General features: G+C 40.2%; 1 protein-coding gene across 2 annotated transcripts in view; it reads left to right on the forward strand.

Moving 5' to 3' along the window:
- Window positions 1-15,337, forward strand: part of Cntnap2 (contactin associated protein 2) — a 2,081,788-nt gene that overhangs the window by 1,794,136 nt on the left and 272,315 nt on the right. The window lies entirely within an intron of this gene.

Consider the following 15,337-nt stretch of genomic DNA (forward strand, 5'->3'; position numbering starts at 1 on the left):
GTCTTCCATGAAGTCCAGGGTGGCAGGATACACAGTGGTCTCTCAGGAAAGACAGAAGAAAACACATGATCATCTTCTCCTCGGGATCCTGAAACTCACAGAGCAATCACCTTAGTGGAAATTTAAAGAGAGGGATGAAATAGCATCTTAGGTCCCTTCAAAAAGGCCTAGAAAGACACGGCTGCATCAGCTTCCAGGATCCCTTACCAAATACCCCGCGTGTGTGTTCTAAGGGCAAATATCCCAGGAGGACAGCCCAAGACAGTGGGGAGGGGAGGGAGCTGCTTTATACAAGGAGGAGCATTTTTGTGGGAAGAGCACTGCACTGAAGCCATGATGCCTAGATTTAAGATGAGACTCTAAGGGCTCACATTAAATCTTCATGCTGCAGTTTCTTCATGAGAAATGGAGACAGTATTAGCACCCCCAAGGAGGTGAGGTTTACCTGCTATGACACCTGTATTAAAACACTACTCACACATGGGGAGGATTTGATAGATTTTTACTTATTGTTGATAACTCTGTGAAGTCCTGAGTCTTAATGGAGTAAGTTTGCTGATGAAAAGTGTGTGTATAGTTAGTACTACTTGACTGCTAGAAGAAAGCTTCACAGCACCATTGGTTATTGGTTAGCTGGTTGGTTGGCTGGTTGATTTGTTGATTGGTTGGTTGGTTAGTTGATTGGTTGGATGTCTCGTTGGTTAGTTGGTTGGTAGGTCAGTTGGTTGGTCCATAGTGTATAATCTAGGAGCCTTTCCCCAGCACCCAGACCTCTCCTGAGGATGGTGCAGCCTCAGGAATTAGATTCTTCTTCAGTGCAAGTGAGAAAGTCCCTTTCCCCACTGCAGCTGCAATAAGGATTCAGGGAGAGGCCCATGAATCTATAATCCCAATATAAAAGCTGAAGTCTCCTCAACTCCCATCTGCATGGTCCCAGGATGGACCCAGCCTGGGATTTGCCTACAACTCCCTCTGTAAACCTTCCAGGGCTCTTGGATCTCCTTTCTTCTTCCTTTCTCTACACACAACCCTAAAGTAAGATAAAACACTTATATTGTTCCCAATGTAAATTCTCCATCCATTACATTCACATAAGTGGCCAGTATTAAGTTGATATGAATTCTCTACACTTTGATCCATTACTCTGTGCCTATACAAATACACACATATATGTTTGTGCAGGTGTGTGTGTGTGTGTGAATATATTCCTACAGACATACATATGACACACATGTGCTTTTTGACCAAATAGAGCTATGTTATACAGTATATTTTGGAAATAGCTTGCCACTTAATGACATAAAACTGACAACAAAGATCAATTTAGGGTTTATGCCACATTTTATTACATTTTTATTCACACATTTACCATAATAGATTTATGGATTATGGTTGTTTAATTTTTGGCTATTAAAAACTCTCCAAACTTTTGTTAAGTACCCAAATCACTGACATACTAAGCTAAGAAGGTATCTGTGGGGTTTTTTGCTGTGCTATTGTAACTATGTATGCTATGTTGTGTGTATATAGGACGTGATGTGTGCATGACTGGTGTGTGATGTGTGTGTGGTGTATGGTATGTATATGTGTAGTATGTGAGGTATGTGGTATTTGTATGGTGTGCATTGTGTTATGTTTATGTAATATGTCTGGTTATGTTGTGTGTGTGTGTGTGTGTGTGTGTGTGTAATTGGTATCCTACTTGAGGTGGAAGGCAAAAGATTGAGGAGAGAGTCAAGTGGATTGAAATCAGCAATAAAGCGGCCATTCTCCAATACTAAATGTACTTGAAATTTATTCCCCTGCATCTGTAGGTAAATGTCCTTCTGTTCTTGAAACAATAAATCCCCATAAACTTCCCGTAAAGTTGTACAGAGGCAAGATGTGAGATTAGTTCCATCAGGCTCCACTCGGTGCTTTGTTTGTGCACCTCCAACCTGAATTTTAAAGCCCTGGAGCCCTTGCTTTTCAAAGATCCCAACTGGAGAAGGTCAGAATACCATGTTTCAAAGCTGCTGTGCCCCGGGTGGCTACCAGGATGTTTGAAATAATTGCTTTCAAAACCTGGATTATGCTGCCATCTTACTCAGTTTCAAATTAGCATAAACTAAGCACTTTTGCTGATCATCTAGATTCACTTTTACAATTATTGAGATGCTCAAAAACCCTGATCTGGACATGCAGTCTTCCCCATTGCATTCAGGAACCTCAAAGGCAAAACAAAGAGACCCAACCTCTCTTGTACAATTTGAAAATCTGAGTCAGGAAATGTTTGTCAGACCCTGCAGGGCAGATTATTCACTGTAATAATTTCTTCAGCATCAGTAGTCCAGGTGTACACTCTTCTAGCCACTGTCTCTGTAAGCAGTACAGTGAATCCCACATTCAGGACAGCATTCAGGGCTGCCTCTTCCTGCAGGAAATATCTTTTGTGCTGTGGCCCTGAGGCATCTCTGGGCAATTTGCACAGGCTGGGGCCTGCCGTGATAACTACCCACTCAGCTACTTCTTCTGGTGACCAGTGTATTCAAGCCAGCTGTCCTGCACTCAGACAAATTCTCAGATTCCCTTGAAGTAAAAAGGAGCAAGATGTGATGTGTACATGTACCAATTCCCCATGATGAATGTATTTATTATGTATCACAAACATATACTAATAAAAGAGGGGAAAAATAAAACTGTTCTAAATCAACATATTGGATGTCATTTCATTCAGATACTGCTTTTAATTATGCAACACTTAGTTACAAAACTCCTATTAGTCTAGTGTCATCACAGGCTGACACAGGTCAGCAGCAATACCTTAAAATCCATTCTTCAGTCCTCATACCAGGGTGGTCACAGCCCAAGCTCAGGGTGTCTGAGCCCACCACTTCACACAACAGCACAGCACAGAGGTTGCAATACAGAGCTGTAGTCTCAAGGTCCTCTTCTATCCTTGAAATCCAACCAAGCCTCTTTTCCTATTTTGAGTCACTGTTTATTCTTATGTCAGAAATGATCTTCACTTAGCTATTAAATGGAGTTGTTTTCAGCTTTCATTCAACAGCCTTCCCTTCTTTTCTAATATATGTGAGTAGTAAGTAAAGGACAGCACCTTATGTAAAAATCCAAACCAACTGTCTCACCCCTGCACACATACAAGTCTTTGTTATTTTTGTACCATCGTTGATAAATAGAGGCAGAAATTATTTTGCCCTTTTTATAGTAGTTCTTTGGTATTTCAAATGCTTCTGTGTGATCCTGTTGCTTTATATATTATAACCACCCTGTGAAGAAGGAATTGCTTTTCTAATTTGCAAATAAAGAAACTGAAAGGATTCTTTGCAGTTTTGAAGATTTACTTGATATCATTCATCCATTTGTGCATCGTTCATGATAACTATTTAATACCAGTTTTAAAAGACAGTTATTGGTAGATTTTAAGTATACAAAAGCCCATGCATTTACTGTTTTATGTGCAAGAGAAGTATATCAGACTGATTGCTTATTATCCAGATGGACTAATATTGAATATCATTAAATATTTTCATGTGCTTTCACTCACAAATCATTACTGGTGGTTTAGCCTTTGGGTGTTGGTGTCTCTGAGGGTATCTAGGTCAAATGTGGTTTATAAGAGACGAAGGTCAGAGTATTGGGATAATCATTCTACTTTAAAGTGCTGTATTACCTTTTATGTCAGTTAACTTTTTAAGTTCTTACTTTTATGAGTACACATTTGCAGTACATGATGCTCACATTCCTCGGGGGAGAAGATGTGTGCACACAACGCATCCCACCCCTTTTTCAGCCTCTTCCCTTCCCTTTACCCCTCTCTCCCCTCCCTCCATCTCTTGAGGGTTTTTTCCTTAAATTCTTTTATTGGTACATTTTACATAAACAATACGCTTACATTTCTCATTGGGACTTGTCCCTGTACATGATGCATCTTGGTTGTTATTTTTTCCCCATTCCTTGCCCTCCCTTCGCCCCCTCCACCCTTCCCTATTTACACAGACTTTGGTTCCATTTTTTCCATTTCTCATCATTTTTCCTTCCCCTTCTTTCCTTTCCCCTGCCCCTCCCACTTCCCCTACCCCTTTGGACCTTTTCTTCCTATTTCACATTATCAATTATATCTTTTAGTCCTTATTTACACTTTCAGCCTCTCACACCAGAGAACCTATTCAGGATTTACACGTGGGTGTCAATCTCCTGAGGTTTTAAGCGACTGTGTCCCTCTCCTCCCCAGATGCTCTTTGCACTGTGGGCTGTGTTCCGTTTCCATGGCCCACCCCCAGGAAATGAAAACCTTGTTACTGTTTTCAGTAGGAAAATAGTACCTGTCCATAGCACATGGAAATGTTTTTATCTCCTGTAATGAAAAGAGTACAAAAAAGGAAATTTTGATTTGTGTACCATAATTGTAAGTATCCTATCAAGTCATTTCCCTGCATGTAGAGCAGTTTCTGAGTTTCACATCCGTCACTCTGCTGAAACAGGCAGTTTTTCCACATCTTACTCCCCTAATGGATTTGATATAAAATCTGTTTTGCTATGGAAGTGGGGCTCTGGGGGTTTTGTGGTCTATCAAAACAGAAAGCCACCTCACATTACAGCACACCACCCCTGCAAGGAGCTGAGTGCTTCACAGTCCTTTACAACTTGGCTGTGACCATTCTTCATTGCAGCAGGGCAAGCAATAAAATGGAAACTTAATGGCATTAGACCATGAATTGTAATTATATGAAGACAGGAATAGATAAGAGGAGGGAGCTAGCCCAGTAAGGACAGAAGTGACATCCACAGACTCGGTGGTCCTCAAAAACCATAGTTGACCACCTTGCTCCATGCTGAATGGACTCCTTCAGTATGAAAATGGCCAGCACTTTGGCCCTTGGAGAGGAGAAATGGTAAATGTGCCTCAAAGTCCATATAAATAATGCCAAACCTAGAAGAGCTTTTGTCTTTATGGCCTAAATATCTCCTCAGCTCTAAAATTGTCAAAAGTAGATATTGCAAATGGTCATAACAATGAATAGCAATAAGTGATGGTGGGATTATCAATAGTTCAAATTTTTCAAAACTCATTTTTCTTTTGTTCATCAAGAAACAGGCTGAATGCCTGTGTGTCAAGCTACTGGTAGAAAGATTTTAAAATGCAATCTCTGCTCTCTAAAATTCAGAGCCTAGCAAAGGAGAGGGACACATGAAAGTAATTTTAATATGGCAGTAAGTTAGATGCACAGATAGATACATGATGTTCTAGGAGCACAGGGAAAGAGCACCACCCACCATTTGGGAGGAGCCTCCTGACCTGAGCCTTAGAGATCAGATCAAGGAGGAACTAGGCATGGTGGCACATGCCAGGGACTCCAGCAATCTGGAAGACTAGGCAGGAAGAGCACAAGTTCAAACCCAGCCTGGGCAACATAACAACTTAATGAGACCCTGTGTCCAAAAAAGAAAGTTTAAAAGTCCTGGGGGTATAGCTTCGTGTGAAGGTCCTTAGTACAATCCTCAATACTGCAAAAGAGAGTAGTAGGAATCAAGAATCTGGCCAGATGAAGTATATGAGTTGGGAGGGTGAAGGAAGAAAAGTTGGAGGAAGGCACGGTGCAACAAAACAGAAGCAATGCAAATAGAGACAAGAAATTCAGAAACAGCCCTGAGGGTAGTAGGAACAGCAAGTTGCTGGAGGAGGCATTCTGAGAAATGAGGCAGGGAAAGCAGACCTAGGCTTACTATACAGGGTCAAAGAGCTTGCAATACTCTGCGAGCTGTTGGAAGCCATTGAGGTTTCATGCATGACAGCAAAATGGCCAGTGTTGCCATTGCAAAAGATGGCTTTGCAAAAGATAGGTTAAAATGAGCAACATTGGAAGCGAAGCCAAGGCTTGAGTGGCCGAGTGGAAAAGCTCCACTTTCTGAAGTGGAGAATAAGAGTTATTTCTAAAGAAAAATATGTTCATTTTTAGACGCTTAGAGGCTGAGTTACTAATAGGTCATCAAGATAAAGCTATTCAACAAGAAATGCGTATATTAACCTTAAGCTTATAATAGACATCAAACAGTTCCATAAATATGGAAATCACTAATCTTTGGTCAGTACTAGAAATCATGAAATGGATATTATTTTGCTCAGAAAAAGAGAGAAAAGCAAAACTATTCACAGCCGGGTCACCAGAGCTTTTGAAAACCAGATCATCCTGAGAGTCATCCTCGCGTGACCATGTCTGAGTACTACACCACTTGTGAAATTTTATTATCAACCTGCATGGAGTGAATATGAATTTGCTCGGCAACTTCTACAGACAAGACATATTGTTTGGTTTTAGTTTTGAAAAAACAAGCAGATCTTCCTCTAGGTCCCTGTTTGCTGGAATTCAAGAGATTCTGTCTTGCTAGTCCTTCTTTTCTTGAGATCAATGACATGGAAACCTTTGAGGTTTAATTAAGACTAAGATTTAAGTGAAGAATGTGAAACACAGAAGTTTCCATTACAATTTATTATTCATTTCTTCACCTCTAGTTACTAGTTGGTAACTCTGAACCCCAAAATACCTAGGATAGCTCATGCATAAGTAATGACCTTAGTAAAGAAAGTGAAAGACCTCATAAGAAGGGTCTGAAGAGATTTATAAAAAAACTTAAACTTGCTCCCAACCTTTCAGCTTCCAAGTACACACAGCTGTTTCAAGCATACAAAATAAGGAAATTATTTCTTTTGTATTATTTGTATTTAAATGCACCATTAAAAGGTTCAACATGCAATAGTTTCCATGACTGCTTAGGAAAAAGCCACTTTGTAGCCAGAACCTGGCTAGTGATCAGCTCTTACAACAATAAAAAGTATCCAGAGCACCATAACCTTCAGGGCTTCCCATCATATTCTTCTCCTTTTGGGGCTCCACAAAGGACCAAATCAGAGAAACACCAGATGAAATAGCTGTGTTATTTACTCCCCTCTCAATACCATTTTCCTTTTGTATCACAGCAGTGGAAAAAGTTGGCTGCAGAAAATGAAATACTACAAAGATTACAGCTCGCTCAAGTCCAGAGGCACCGTTTAGATTTGCAGCCCTCCGTTTTGAGCTTAGCTTGTCCAGAGAGATGAGGCTACAAAGCTACTCTTTCCTTACCTGAATGTACAAAAAGTTTTAATTAAAGAAATAATTTCTTTCTGCCCATAAGGAAACCTCTACACATAGACTCAAATTCACATGCAAATGAAGCTATCTGGTTTATTGTAGACAGCACTCAGCCCATACTAAACAACAGAAAGCTCGTTGCATAACTCAGAGAATACTCAAATTTTAACCTTTGGGTCACTGATAATTTCCAGAGTAATTAGTCTTTTCAAATCTGGTATTTGCATGGAAAATGTTTACCATTTAAAGGAGAATTTATAGAAAGGCTTTTCAGTGTAGTCAAAGTACTCAGGCCATTTGTGCCCTGAAGAAATTACTGAATCAGGAAGAAGATAGACAAGACTTTTAGCAGCTGGAGACACCCAGCAACCACACACCTCACCCACTCCTGACCAGGGAGCTCCCAGGCCACCTCTCCTCACCAGCCCAGCACAGACTCCGACGCCCACTCTTCCTAGCCATCCGCCCACCTCTACTGGGAAAGGAGGACAGCGGGGGGCCAGGCACATTGCTGCTGCCAGTCCGTCCAATCTGCTGATCTCTCTGGCAAGTCAGAATCCAAATGAAATGATTTCTATTGTGTGAGTAGCTCTGAATCTGAGCTGACTAGTCACTCCTCATCACATTTTTGTAACAATGGCAACTCTACAAGATTATGGAACACCTTGCCAGTGCTGCCCAGTCATATCTCCTATTCACGCATCTTGAATGGATATTCTTTCAAAAATCTTTGAGAAGAAAAAACATGGGGACCACACAGTGTTGAAAGCCAGTCCTTGTAAAGCAGAGAAATGAAAAAAAAAAAATGAACAGGAAAAGTAGACAGGGATGAGAGCCTGCAATGGGTCAGCGAGCTGATAAGGTGCTGTTGTGATCTTAGCTTGTTCCAGCTGTGTGTCCCTGCCGCTACCTGCGGCCTCTTGCAGTGAATTGACCCCCATGGTGAGGCAGGCTCAGGAAGAGAGTTGGTTGCTGTCTTCCTCGTGACACATTTAAGGAAAGCAGGCTTCCTGCTCATTTGCCTGCACTGCATGCCCACACCTCGAATAGGTGACAACAAGAACCCAAAAGCCATCAGTTCAATCATGGTTAATAATATGTATTAGACACCAGTTTTGTGCACAGCACTCTACTAAGTGCACTGCATGGATTTTCCCCTGCAAACATCACCACATCCTATAAGAGGTTCCTTTATTATTATATAAGTGAGGAAATTAAGATCTATAAGGTCAAGTCTTTTTGCCCAAAGCTAGGTGACAGTGGCAGAGCCAAAATGAGGACCAGACTATCTGATTCCAGAGCTGCTAGCATAGCTGCATGGCACCAACACAGGGCAGGACCCTCGGGCACAGATGATAGGCAATCCTAGGAACTCACTTCCTGCCATTTCTTCTATCCCACCACCTCCTCGACCTCACTTCCTCATGGTGCCACTACCACCAAGGCATCTGGCAGGATTCTTGCATGGCTCCCATGTGGACGGTGACCTCCCTTCATTACCTTACCCTTTCTTCTCCATGAGGGTCTTCAGCACATCCCAAGAGGGCCATGGAGGTTGGATTCAGTAATCCATGCAGGGTCCCTTAGAGGGCCAGGTCCCGTTCTCTGACCAGCCAACTGTCCTATCCTACTCAAGCAGGAGGTGGGAAGATTATGCTCCAGACACCAGGTACCAAGAAAACAGAAGTGCAACACATTAATAAAAAACAGAAGAGAAGTGTGGAAATATTCACAGTAAGGTTGAGACCCCTTCTTAGCCTCTCCTTCCTCTCATCTCCCAGAACACTGACCTCCAGACATCTGTGTCTCATGAGGAACTTGAAGAATTCTTCTCTCAAGAAATCAAAGCATCTGTGACCAAAAAGAAGTAATAAATACAGCATTCAAAGGGTTTTTAATGAGATAGGGAGCTCTCCACATTGTAGGGAAGCCCAATAATTTACAAATCCACCACTAACACTAGATATCCACATTCTAGGCATCCCAGACAGCTTCCTCCCAGTGGACAGGCAAGATTCACCAACCATTCACAGTAAGGTCAGGAATCTCAGGCAACCAAATTCCAGGAGCCCAAACTAGCCATTAGGGTCAGCAATGGACCTTGGAACCAACAGAGACAATGCTGAAGACAGAAATTTTCAATTTTTAAAAGTTAAATTAATATGTACAGCGAAGTAAGAGAAGCTACTAAGATATTGCATCAAAAAAGGTGTTGTGGGAAAAGGATTATCAGAAAACCAGAAATAAGAGTTATAAATTTAAAATATGGTAGCTGAAGTTAAACACCATGGCAGGGTTGAAAATAATGCTGAAGGAATCCCCAAGGAAGTAAAACACAAAGAAAAGAAATCAAAATCTGAAATGCAAAGAAACAGGAGAAATACAGATGAATTTAAAATTTTAAATTTAAAATTAAATTGAGAAGGAAGAATCAGAGAAATTATTAAAGTCCCAGACCTGGTGTGGGGAAAGATACACACTAAGGTCATCATGTACAGTCTCAAAAGGGAGAGCTAAAGAAAAGATCCTGAAAGTTTCCAGAGAGAAACAAATACATATATAGGTTACATGCCAGGCATAGTGATCAAAAAGCATTAGCTTTCTCAGTGGCAACTCTGACAGCTTGACAATTTTCTTTCTGGAGTTTCTCAATTAAGTGTGAAAGTAGAGTAATGCCTCATCAGAAAAACAAGGATTTGGAAAGACAATCTCAAATACTCTTTTCCTCATGAAGCTATTGAGAATGTGTCTCAGGAGAATGAGGTAGAGACCCAGAAAAAGGATGTCATGGGATCCTAAAATTTGAGGATAGAATGCCTAAGGGTGACAAAAGGAAGTCCTTGCAATAATGGAGAGAAGGAGGCCCCAGGATCTGACTATGCAGCAACACTACTGAGAAGAACTGGTCCAGAGGGGACAATGACATCTGGAGAATGAAAATGCGGCTTCTAAGTTACCTGGGATGTTCAATGTTGGGGAAATTTTTGACATAATTTTACAGTGGTGTGAGAGAATTTGGAAAGAGTCCATGGCAGATATCTGAAAAGTAAGCCAAAAAAAATTATAGATTCTAGAAAAACAAATAGCAAAGGCAATTCGATTTTAGCACCTGGCTCATTTCTGACTTAATGTTTACATAGTTCTAAAAGTGTAAATACTGAATTTTCAATAGAACCAAAAGTCTGTTTGGCTGTTTTGGGAGAACATTAGAAAAGGAACTAGGAAGGCAAGCATATGAGACTGTGAGTGTTAAATCCTCGTCTTGGATCAAGGAACATTAATAAAGATGGTCTAAAAGTTATAAATTAGTAAACAACACAGTATTTTTTAAATAGAGATATAAGTAAAAGAATTAAAGGTGTAGAGGGGATTATCTCTAAGGAAATAGATTAGGGAGGAGAGGGAGGAGCAGGGAACAGTTTTGCTATGCTCTTCTGGTAGGTACCATTAAACTTTTATAACTATAATACTTTGTAAGAAATGAGAAGTAGGCTTAAATTGAAATGCTGCCCATCAGAAAACATCCTTGGAAACTTTGAAGTTGAAATTCTACAGAGGACCATAATATTGATTATGCCCAAAGCAGGCTGTGAAGAGTTAACCCCACAATTGACTTGTTTATAGAGGTGAGTCTGGCCAAAGCCTATGTGCAAAAGTCAGAGTAACTCACACCCAAATTCCATTCCCACAGCTAAAACCTTCAGACTAGAAGGACAATGTTCTAAGTACAATCATATATTTTGTCTATTCTGTTCCTAATTTGAGAATGTTTTGTCTTGTCCTTTATGAGCCTTGTTTACATTAATTTCCATAGAAAGCACACGTCGCCTTAACCCCAATTGATTGCCAATGAAAGTCAGTGTCCGGGACTGTCCAGCGCCTTTGTCAGTTGCACCGGCATTGGTCGTCCTGGCACCCTGCTTTCTCTCTCTTAGTTCTGTCTTTTAGCATATTTTTTCCTCAGGCCTGTGTCACACACTTGGCAGGTGGGGACTAGAGGCTTAACTGTAGGAGTCTCCAGCAAAATTCTATACCAAATAATCATTGGTCAGATTACAGTAAGTGACTGTTAGAGAATTTGGATGGATTTCTGATACTTCATTTTCTGCTACTGATCAACCATGTTTGCAGGAATGCTAGGTACCAGCAGGGGCCTGGTTGCCGCCTGTCCATTCTGACACTCAGCTGGAGAACCCCATGTCCAGTGTGGCTCCCTGGATCCTCCTGCCCCATGCAACAAGCATGGCCTTGCCGAGCATGTCCTTAAAAATATTCTCACTTACCCAACTCCTTTCCAAGCTTAAAAGGCTTTCAATGTCATCCTGGCCATTTTGCTAAGCATCTGATTACAGTCACTCCAGCCCAGGTCTGGGGCCTTGACCCTTGTTATCTGCCTTGTTATTCTGTTACTGTTGACTGGCCCTTCCAGTCCTGGATACTTATTTCTACCCTGCATCACACCTTCTGTCTCGAGTTCTAACCTCACCCCTATTCACATGGACCCAGCCTCTGCCACCTCTTATGGCTCACTCTTTGCCAGAGAAGGAAGCACTTTCTTATTTCCAACCTGGTATTCTCATCCAGTGTGCTTTACCTTCCGTAGCCCTGACCTTGAAAGCAAGTACGAATTGCATCTATCTCAACAACCTTAAGATTATGAGGCCATCAGTCTTACAAATGCGTGGCACTGTTCAATGAAGTCTATAGGGAATAACAGAAATAAAGTCATGGATGGGGAAAATTACAGTCTGCTAGTGCAAGCAGCATCCAGTTATCTGTAAGTGCTAAAGCAGCATTAGCTTATTTATATTTATTTGGCTTCTTCAATACTCAGGTTACCATAAAGCACATTTTGTCCCCAGAGAACTTTGCATATGGAGTAGAATTAGATGCAAATGAGAGAAGCTCTAATCACTTATCCATTTATTTAATAATTATTTATTGAGTATTGACTATGGTCTGAGGCCAAAGGTTACAGATATGCAGTGATTTTATCCCAGCTTTCATGGAGCATCCAGTCCATTGGGAGCAATATAAACAAGCGATAATAATGCTATTAGTTCCCTGCAGCATGCAGAGCACTGAACAATAGGAAAAGCTCTTGGTATTTTATTATAGTCAAAAATCCCTGTGATTTTGACAGACTCTTTAGAGGAAGACCCAGAGAGGGTTATCAGGGTTTGGACCAGCAGCATAAAGCTTTTTTTTCTTTGTAAAAGCAAAATAAACCCATCCCACTAAGCATGTTTGTTTACAAATTCTACATACATTGCACTTGTATATTGTCTACATTGTAAAGTGTAACTCAACTAGTCATGTAGGAGGATGAGCTTTTAAAGATATATAAATGGAAATTCCAAAGTCCTCTGGTCACCTTCAGTAGCTTGGGTGTAGACACCAGGTTAATCCAGAGTAGAGTTCCCAGTATGGCCAACCAAGAATCTGGATTTAATAAATGTATCCAGGTATTTGGGACAACTCACAAGTGACAACTCCAAGAGTAGCATGCAATCATCCAGACATTTCCAGGACCCTGGTAAACACCATTTGTACAAGGCATGATTTCCCTGGAAGAAACCTATTCACGAGAACAAATTAGATTGAAGTTGCTTAGTGAGCACAGAATTAGAACAAATGGAATTGTTGTCTGTAAAGATGTTTCATCAAACTGAAATGACTGATCATACTGCCCTTCTCCTCTCTGAGGATATTTCTGCCTGAATAACCAGTGCTGGACCTCAAATCAATACTGACATATTTTACTTTAAGCTTTCCTTTTTCTAGAATCATTTTAGACAACTGCCCTTCTGCTAATCCATCACCATCTGAGGAAATAAGAATATATTTGATTGGATTGAAACTTTAAAATGTTAATTTCATCCCTGTTCTCAGATACAGCCTAAAGAGGCAGAATTGCTTTCCTTAAGGCTGAAGAATGGCTGGGGACTTTGATCTTTTCAGGAGCTTAGGTGCTTAGGGGGGTCTCAACCAATTAGGATGAGCAGAATCCTTCTGGCCTCAGGTGACTCATCTTCATTTTCTCCCAGCTTTGGGACAGATTCTCTGCTGGGTGAGAGGGTGGCTCATTTGATTTAGGTTTTCTCAAGAGTCCTTCATTTCCAAGCAGCCAGTTAAGGTGATTGAGCCTGAACTTCTCTCTCCTTATAGGAAACGAGACTCTGACCCAGAAGGAAGGCTTAGGCCTCTGGTGACGCAACTTCAAGGATAGAAAAGATTTTTTCTTCTCCATTATTATCCTACCCAATACCATATCATATTCTTTTTCCTAAAAAGAAACTAACCTACTTTTCTCCTACTGACAGCCATGATTTTGCAGTTAAATAATAGTTTAAATTCCACTAAGACTTTTGGAATACTGTAAGAACAGTCAGTTCCTCCACCTTGACCACCTAGACCACCTAGACCACCACTATTTTTATCTTAATTGAGACATTTACAAAGGTATTTTACATTGACTTACTGACTGTGTATTAGCTGCTAAATTAATAGTGAGATGATTATACAGTGAACTTCAGAGTCTAAGGAGATATTATGAACAACTTTATGTCCATGAATTCAACAACATAGCTGAAAAATATGAATTTCTTGGACACCAAAACTCAATTTGATGTAACTAGTGAAAGCTTCATTGATTCAAAACCACCAACTAACTTCTAACCTGAGACTTTCCGCATTAACCAATCAAATACAGTCACCACTCCATGGCTTTGTGTCCATGGATTCAACAACTCCTTATAAAAATATTTTTTTAATTGCATCAGTACTGAACACACCCCAACTTTTTTCTTGTCTTTATTCCCTAAGAAATACAATATAACAACTATTTCCTTAGCCTTTGCATTGTATTAGGTATTATAAGTAATATAAAGATGATTTAATGTAGACAAGTGAATGTGCAAGGTTATATGTAAATATTTCTGCATTTTATATGAGGGACTTGAGCATCCACATAATTTGTATTTTCTGGGGTCCCAGAATCAATCTCCATAGATACCAAGGAATGACTGTATTTCCTTTATCTTGCTTCCACAACACTTTGTAAAATTCCCTCTCCTGCCCTCAACTACTGGGGTACTAAACCACTTGCAGCTTGGTGCTGCCCCATTCTGGAATTACTAGGCTCACATAAACTCATTAAAAATGTACTGTGCCTATCTATAATGTGTTTATCTTTAAACATTTCATATTTGTATCAAGATGTCACTGTATCCCACATGTCTTTAAAAACAAAAACAAATAGCACTAATTGAAGGTATTTTAATATATAAGATATTAAATACTTTTAATGTAAAATTATGCCTTAAATATAGAAATACTAATACAAAGTCACTTTTATTTTAAAATAATAGTTTGATTTACTATTGCATATTACATAATTATTATTAAAGGAAGCATGCAGTGTAAATATGAATAGAAGCTAATTAAGCAAACTTAGTTAATTCACTATGTTCTTTGGAGAAAAGATATAGCAAATGTCATTTTACAAAACATTTTGGACTTGGTATTAAAGCTAACATCTTTAGTTACTGTTTTAAAATATGCTCATGTATTTTGGTCTTACGGTGTGATAGTAAATGTACTCAAAAATGTGCACATTAAAAAGAAATTTCTCCCTTGGAGATGAAGAAGAGAGCCAAGTCATGGTCTCCTGCTATATCTTTGGTCCATCTGTCCTCATGGAATCTAACTAATCTAACTTGGTGTTTTCAATTTGTCCTGTCAATTACTGCTCTCCTGGGAATACTAGCTACTCTGTCAGGCAATGAGTAGAGAGGGATGGAAGGTACCATCTTGTCTTCCCAAAAAGCTCCAGGATAGAGGCTGACTGAAGGCCCTGGGTGAGCTCAGCTCATTGCTCTCCATCTACCGAAAACACAAGTCAGAGCTACACTGGGGTTCCCGGGGAGGAGCTGAGGTTCTCAAAGAGGCGCTGGTTAAGGAAGAGACTGTTTGGTTGGTTGGTTGGCTACTTTTTGGTTTTTTATTTGCTGTTGCTGTTGTTGTTGTCATCATTTTTGGGTTTTGTTGGTGGTATTGAGCCCAGGATCTTTGCACAGAGCTATATCCCAAGTCCTTTTTAAAATTTTCTATTTTTATTTTTGAGTCAGGATCTCACTAAGGTGCCCATGCTAGCCTCAAACTTGCAATCCTCCTGCCCAAGCCTAGGAGGGTTGGGATTGAAA

Source organism: Heterocephalus glaber, unplaced genomic scaffold, assembly GCF_053883595.1.
Source record: "Heterocephalus glaber isolate CG9 unplaced genomic scaffold, H.glaber_assembly_v1.0 deba00000818, whole genome shotgun sequence".
Taxonomy (NCBI): Eukaryota; Metazoa; Chordata; class Mammalia; order Rodentia; family Bathyergidae; genus Heterocephalus; species Heterocephalus glaber.